We start from the raw sequence: 8112 nt of genomic DNA on the forward strand, positions 1-8112 counted from the left end.
GGATCAAAGAGGTGAAAGGATAAACAAGAACATGACCTTCACACAAACAAGACAAAAAAATGTACAAGTCATGGGAATAATTCAATCTGAGGAGTAATTAACGCGGTGGTGTTATACTCACATAAGGGCCTCTGGTCTGCGGGGAGTTGTGGACAGAGATGGGGCAGTCTCTTCCCATGTGACCTACAGCCTCTGTAACCCAGTGGAGGGTCAGCTATGAGCTGGTTGACTCTACAGCCCTTGTATTCAAAGTTAATAAGAGTTGAGTTAGTATGTGTTTGTTTGTTAAAAAAAAAAAGACGATTTTGAAGTGAACATTTAGATAAATTGACAAAATGGATAAAAATAAGATCCTTGAAAGTGCAATCTATGTCCAAAATTTCAGTAATATCAGATTTGATTTTGATATGTTTGTTTTATATTTATTATTATTAATATTTTAATTATTTTTAATGAATGTTTACAGAGATAATCCAAAGGTTTTGAGTCTCTGATACGTTGGATCCACCAGCCTCGGGAGAAAGATAAGCTTTTTCCTTTCAGTCAAAGATCAGCTATGAATTGGAGCCAACTCAAAGGCAGGAGGGAGGGAGGGAGGACACATAAGGAATATTACATAACTATCAAAAAGGAGCATGAGGGAGCTCTGGTGCCCTAGTGACAAGAAGCTGCACTGAAATACTGAAGGCACATGGTTCGAATCCACCAGATGTTCTTCTGGAGAAGAAGGGGCAATCACCCCCTGTGTCAGTTGGATCCAGTTTGACGGTACACAACAAGAAAAGGGAGAAAAAAAATTTTAAAAAGGTAGTGTAACATGCAGTTGATTTATGGTTGCCTGAGACTAGGAAGAGAGGAAGTCAGAAGTGACTGCTTGTGAGTGTAAACTTTCTTTTTTCTACACTTTTTAAAATTGTAATTTTGAAAAGTTTCTTTTTTGGAGTAATAAAATATTCTAGAATTTTTTTAAAAAGGTCGTGTAAAAGTTTATTGTTATTTTGTGCCTTCGAGTCACTTGCAAGTCATAGTGGCCTCTATGCACAACAGCTCTGAACCCTCCTCTATTTTGAGCCAATCTCATTGTTTCTGACACACCCCCATGACCCCACTCACTGAGCTAACCCATCTCATCATTAGAGTCTGTTTGCAACTGTTCCGCCTCCTTCGTGATTCCCAACGCAAAGGCTCAGCCTCTGGTGCCGTATCTGCTAGTCTAACCTGAGTCTCCTCTGTTGTACGTAGGGTTTTTGAAGGGCTGTTATTTTGGAAGTGGATGGCCAGTCCTTCTCCATAGTCTGTCTTAATCTTGGTGTTCAGCTTTAGAGCAATATTTGACAGACAAGCAATTGTGAATGTTGTTGTTTGTTGTTATGTGCAATCGAGTCACTTGCGACTCATAGCGACCCTATGTACAAGAGCCTTAAACCCTGCTCTAGCCTGTACCAACCTCATTGTCTCCAATGCACCTACTCCCATTGCCCTAATCACGGAATTGATCCATCTCATCGAGCGTCTTCCTCTCCTGCACCGTCCCTCCGCTCTCCCAAACATCATGTCCCTCTCCAAGGACCAGTCCCTCCTTGCAACATGCCCAAAGTATGTCAGATGAAGCTTCAGAATCCTTAACTCCAAGGAGCATTCCGGCTTCACCCTTTCCAGGATATGAACCTGTTTGTTCTCCTAGCAGTCCATGGTACGTTCAACACTCTTCTTCAGTACCGCAATTCAAAAGCATCAATTTTCTTTCTATCATCCCTAGCCACTGTCCAACTCTCCGATGCATAGCACACAATTGCGAAGACTATAGGCTGGATCAGGTGCACCTTAGTCTCCAGCCTGATGTCGTTGCTCTTCAGTACTCTTGAGAGGTCCCTCACAGCTGACTTTCCCAATGCAGTTCATCTCTTGATTTCCTGACTGCTGGTACCAAGAGTGTTGACTGTGGAGCCAAGTAAACTAAAACTGTTAAGTATCTCAATCTCTTCACCATCCATACTGATGCTGCCAATTGGCCCAGTGGTGAGAATCTTGTTTCCTCAATTTTCCTTATCCCTTGATATTGTCTGTTCTTAATCTTTGCTTAACGGAAATATGGACAGGAAGGCAGAAGTAGAAATTAAGTTCTATTTCATTTCCCTTTATTTGACCACTAGTAAAATTGGTAATGTGTGTGTGTGTGTGTGTGTGTGTGTGTGTGTGTGTTTAAATTTCCAGTCCTTATAAATTGCCTGTCTATGTCCTCACTTCTTTTTTTGTTGATTTCATTTTTCTTATTTATGTCTTGTTATGGATTTGAACCGTGTACCATTGGGATTGCAGTGCAGTTTCTTACCACTAGGCCACCAGAGCGCCTTATTTATGTATGATTAGCTTCTAATTATAAGAGTCTAATCCACCAGGTGCTTCGAGGGAAAAGGAGCAGCTTTGGGCCCAACTCCTCCAGTGCAATTTATAAACCCAGTGGAGGATCAGCGAGGAGTTAGTTACCACTCGTACAACAACAGCAGTTCGATTACATACTGACTGTTTATATGTCATGCTTATTGCAAATATTTCCCCTAGAATGTAATTTTGACATTTTTAACTTATGATTTATTTTTACATTATAAATATTTTCCATTTTGAGTTCATGGCTAGCTTCTCCTTTATGTATTTTGCCTTTCGTGTTAAGCTAAGAAGGCCTTCCTCTCCCAAATGCTATTATTTTCTTCTACGATTTTTAGACTTTTATTTTAGCCTATAACTTAGTGGCCATGGACACAGGAATGGGATTGTATATAGTTGATATTATTTTCATCAATCAGTTGTGGGGGAGTTAGTTCTAGCTGGTAGCTGGAAGAATTGTGCTCCATAGAGAATTCAATAGCTAATTAAAAAAAAAAATTATTAATTTTCATTAATGCTTAGAGAGATTTTGGATTTTTATTCATTCATTGTTGCATTTTTCTCCCTGCCCCCGGCCCCCAGTTTGCTCTTCTCTTTGAAAAGTAAAAGAAAAAAATTTTCGTTGGTATACAATCCCTGTCCCCCGCGCCACCCCCTCCCCCCTGCCCGAGTACACTCCACTATGGAATGCAATCCCTAGGCCTTTATCTCAAGGTGCTTCTGGGTAGATTTGAACCTCCAATCTTTGCTAGCAGCCAACGGTGTCAACCATTTGCACTATCAAGGACTCCTACACTATTATGGTGGATGTGAAACAAGGTCATTTCTGGAAAGCTCTTGGAACAGTAACTGCCATTGTTAGCTGCTATTAATACACTTTCATTTGCGGGAAATTCGCTCTGTAGTTAAATTTGCAGCAGGTTTAACTTTGGGTTGATGATTGTAGTCAGTTGTCTCTGCACCACTTATTCAACAATACATCCGGTGCTCATCCAAAAAGCTGTGGCTAGAATTTTGTTGACCCCAGTCATTCCTTTCACAGCCCCGAGAGCTGGGATTAAGCCTCTTCCACAACTATTCGCCCTCTCCCTCACCTTTCTCCAGTGCCAGGTTCAAGACCTTTGCCCTGAAAGGGTCTCCGAAGGATTGCAGAGCCGAGACATGCTGATCTGAGGGCTGAGGTCTTTCCAAATTCAGGTTCAACCCTTTGAACCTCAGTTCTCACACAGTCCCTGCCCTCTCTCCTACATTGTGGCCTTGAAGACCTTGGCCTTGTTTTCTCTCATCACCTTCCATCTAGAACTCCCTGAATCTGTTCTGCCAAAGTAGTTAATGGCCCCTCTGCACCCAAGCCTGCCCAGAGAGGAGTGGAGGGAATTGGAACATCTTCCCCACCACTGGATGGTTGGAAAATTGTTCTGCCGTAGGAAAGACTCACCTTAGCCAGACTTCCTGGCCATTGCTGATTCCTGGGCTCGTGTCATGGCCAGACTTCCATGGTTGAAGCTTAAGTAGGGCTCATCCCTATCCTTTCTTAACACCATTCAAAGACATTAGTTTTTCAGTCCTTCTCATTCATTGCTCAAAGTTCACATGCTACCAAAGCGAATGAGAATATCATAGCTTGAGCAGACCCACTATAGTCTTCAAAGTGCATCCTTGTTTTCAGTACTTTAAAGAGTATCTGGGTCTCACTGACTATACAAACTCCCTCTGCTAGGGAGTTCTTGAGTCCTGGGAGGAAGTTTTTCAGAACTAACCTATATTTCTCTGGGGCCTTGGTTAGGGAAGGAGATGGGAATTTTGAAGGCTTGATTGGGGGTGTTTTGGGTGAATGGCAACTCCCCTCCCCGGACTTTGCTGCTGACAAGTCATGTGCTGAGAGCTTGGACCCTCTGGGCACCTTGATGACGCGGACACTTTACTCTCCTCCCAGATAAGGATGATGATCTTAGGAAAGGTTAGGGACCTCCCCCCAGGTTCCACAGGACTAAGTAGCAAAGCTGGGACTCAGTTCTAAATGCATCTGCCCCTACTCTGTGTCCATCTGGAACTGGCATCAAAGGTCATGTTCTCAGTATGTGGCCTTAAGCAGATTATTCTAATGCTTTAGGCCTGGGTTCCACATCCAAAACATGAAGACTGAGTTAATACTTACCCATAGGGTTATTGTGACAATTAATTAAATCCCTGAAGAGCAACAACATCAAGCTGGAGACTAAGGTGTGCCTGATCTGGGCTATAGTCTTTGCAATTGTATGCTATGTATCGGAGAGCTGGACAGTGACTAGGGATGATAGAAAGAGAATTGATGCCTTTGAGCTTTGAACTTTGATGCTGGAGAAGAGTGCTGAATATACCATGGACTGCTAAGAGAACAAACAGGTTTGTCCTGAAGAGGGTGAAGCCAGGCTGCTCCTCAGAGTCGAGGATTCTGAAGCTTTGTCTGACGTACTCTGGACATGTTGCAAGGAGGGACTGGTCCTTGGAGAGTGACATCATGTTTGGGAGAGTGAAGGGGAGGCACAGGAGGGGAAGGTCTTCTATGAGATGGATCGACTCAGTAATTGGGGTAGTGGGAGTAGGTGTGCCGTAGACAGTAAGGTAGAGCAGGATTTAGGGCTCTTGTACATAGGGTCACTAGGAGTCGCAAGCAACTCAACAGCACATCACAATAACAACAATGTATTTGAAGAGTTTAGAATAGTGGCCCATGCAGAGAAAACTCTCAGCACTTCTATCATTTTGCCTTTGTCATGATCTAAGAATATCAATTAGAGTGACTCCTAGTGACAGAGCAGAACTGTCCCATAGGGTCTTCTAGGCCCTAATCTTTATCAGAGCAGAGAGACAGGTCTTTGTCTTGCAAGAGCCACAGGGTGAACTTGAACTGACTACCTTTCTGCAAGCAGCTAAGTACCTAGGCATTGTGCTACCAACTGTCACCAGCATTATGTTTGTAGTAATAACGTTCATTGTTGTAGCCATAGTTTCGTTGTTATGTGCTGTCAAGTTGACTCATAAAGACTTTATGCAATCACCTTCTGTTCCAGTCAGATGTAAGCTGATGGTACACAACAAGAAAGTGGGGGAAAGGAGAGGGGAAGAGCTTATGAAGAACTGTTCTGAACCTTGTCCTACCTTGAGCCAACCTCCCCACCTCCCCACACTTGACCCCATTGCCACAGTCACTGTGCTGATTCCATCATCTAGTCAAGGGTCTTCCTCTCTTGCACTGACCTTTTATCCTTCCAATCATGATGTCCTTCTCCAAGGACTGGCTCCTCCTCACATGTCCAACGTATGTGAGACAAGAGTTTCACCATCTTTGCTTTCAAAGAGCATCCTGGTTTCACCCTCTCCAGGACAGACTGGTTTGTTCTCTTGGAAGTCCATGGTAAGTCTGATAATCTTCTCCAGCAGCACAACTCAAAGGCATAGCTTCTTCTGTCCTTGTCCAGCTTTCAGGTGCATTGCAAGCGATTGAGAAGATCACTGCTTGGATCAGGTGCACCTTAGTCATTACACTGATGCCATTGCTCTTTAGCACTCAGGAGTAGTCCATGATTGCAAATTTTCCCAATGCAACTCATCTTTTGATTTCCTGGCTGCTGGTGCCAAGAAAACACTGTGGATCCAAGTAATATGGAATCGTTAACAACTTCAATCCTTTCTCCATCTATCATAATGTTATCTATTGGCTTTGTGGTAAGTACTTTTGTTCTCTTGATGTTGAAATGCAGTCCTCATTGAAGGCTGTAGTCCTTGACCTTCTGCAGCAAGTGCTTCAAGTTCTCCTCACTTGCGACAAGCAAGGTTGTGCCATCTGCAGTGTTTTTGTTATGTGCCGTCAGGTTGACCATGACTCATAGTGACCTCTATGTACAATAGCTCTGAACCCTGTCCTATCCTAAGCCAATCGCACCATCTCAGACACACCTGCCCCCATTATCTCAGTCACTGTGTCAATCTGTCTCATCTTTGGTCTTCCTCAATTCTGATGTCTCTCCACCCTTCTAAGCTTGATGTTGCCTCCCTTCTGGCAACATACCCAAAATATTTTAGGCAGAGCTTTAAAATCCTTGCCTCCCAAGAGCAACATGGTTTGACCCTCTCCAAGACAGACTTGTTTGTACTTTTGGTGGCCCACAGTATATTCAATACTCTTCTCCAATACCACAACTCAAAGACAAACCTTAATAATTTTTCACCTCTCCAATGCATAGCAAGCAATTGTGAAGGTCATGGCCTGGATGAGGTGCACCTTAGTCTTTAGACTGAGATAATTGCTCTTCAGCACTTTGGAGGGATCCCTGACAAGAGATTTTCCTAATGTAATTCATCTTTTGACTTCTTGACTGCTGGTGCCAAGAATGTTGGTTGTGGAAACGAGCAAGCTGAAATTGTTAACAACCTCAATCTCTTCTCCATCTATCATGGTACTGCCAATTGGCCCAGTGGTGAAAATATTTTTTTAAACTTGTGAATATATCTTTTTCCTACTAGTTTACAAAATTCAAATACAAATTCGAACAAATTCTTTCAATTTCCCTCACCCCCCCCCATCAAATTGTACAACCCAATGATTATTCCCCCCTTCCCCCTGTACATCCACATCCCTCTGCTTCCAGCTTCGCCCACCTTCCTGGATCCTTATACTCATTCTACAATAACAGTTTTATACAATATTTATCTTTATGGGACTGAGTTAGTTCACTCAGCATAATGCTCTCCAGAACTGAGGCATAAACTGAAATTTGTACACCAATGTTCACAGCAGCATTATTCACCATCGCAAGAACATGGAAACAGCCCAAATGTCCAGCCACAAACAAATGACTTGAGAAATTATGGTCTCTTCACACAATGGAATACTATGCAGCACGCAGGAACAATAACTTTGTAAATTATCACCTAATCTTTGTCTTTTTGATGTTGAGCTTTCAATTCATATTGAAGACTGCGGTCCTTGACCCTCTGACGCAAATACTCCTGCAGTTGGTATTAACTCAGCTTGAAATCCCACTCACGGCACTGAGCACAGCCCAACCGAGACCTCTGACGTCCACCAGATGGCAGCGTCGCAGCGCGGACTGAAGTCCCTTGCAGAGTTTTCTGTAAGCAATGCTCTAGCTCTTCTGTCTCTGGGAAAGGACATCTCCTTAAATGACCAGATGTCAAAGGTCAGACCTCCTTTCTCTGTTCTTGGCCCTGCCATTTAGGACTTCCTGTTCTCCAGGGCGACTTGTCCTTACATCAAGTACACCCTTGGGATTCAGGATCTGCAATCGAGCAAGTTTTCCTGCTTGCATTTGCCAAACCATTTATAGAGAGGCAGACCCAAGAAACCTTCTCAGGCACTTTTTGATGGGCTTCCCTGGGACTAAACTTCTTCTCCACAGAGAGCTCATGCTGGAAACCAAATCCAGATCCCTCCTGGCCTATCACAAACACCTTCTAAGCTCTAGTGACCCAGTGACAAGGAACCGCTCTGCCCACGCAAAGCACACAGTTCAAATCCACCAGCTGTTCTCTAAGAAGAAGATGGACAGTCTCCTCCAGCTGGATTAACAGCCCCTGAAACCCCACTGCGGATCAGCAACGGGTTGGTTCCACTCCAACGTGTTGGGTTGAGTTGGTGATGGTGGTGAGGTGTGTTCAATCGGAACCCACCCCCTAGCTGACCCTCCAGGGGTTTTTCAGAGGCAGTAAATCACACAGGAGGAA

Source organism: Elephantulus edwardii, unplaced genomic scaffold (genome assembly GCF_000299155.1).
Source record: "Elephantulus edwardii isolate Elephantulus edwardi_28Jun2011 unplaced genomic scaffold, EleEdw1.0 scaffold00027, whole genome shotgun sequence".
NCBI classification, from domain to species: domain Eukaryota; kingdom Metazoa; phylum Chordata; class Mammalia; order Macroscelidea; family Macroscelididae; genus Elephantulus; species Elephantulus edwardii.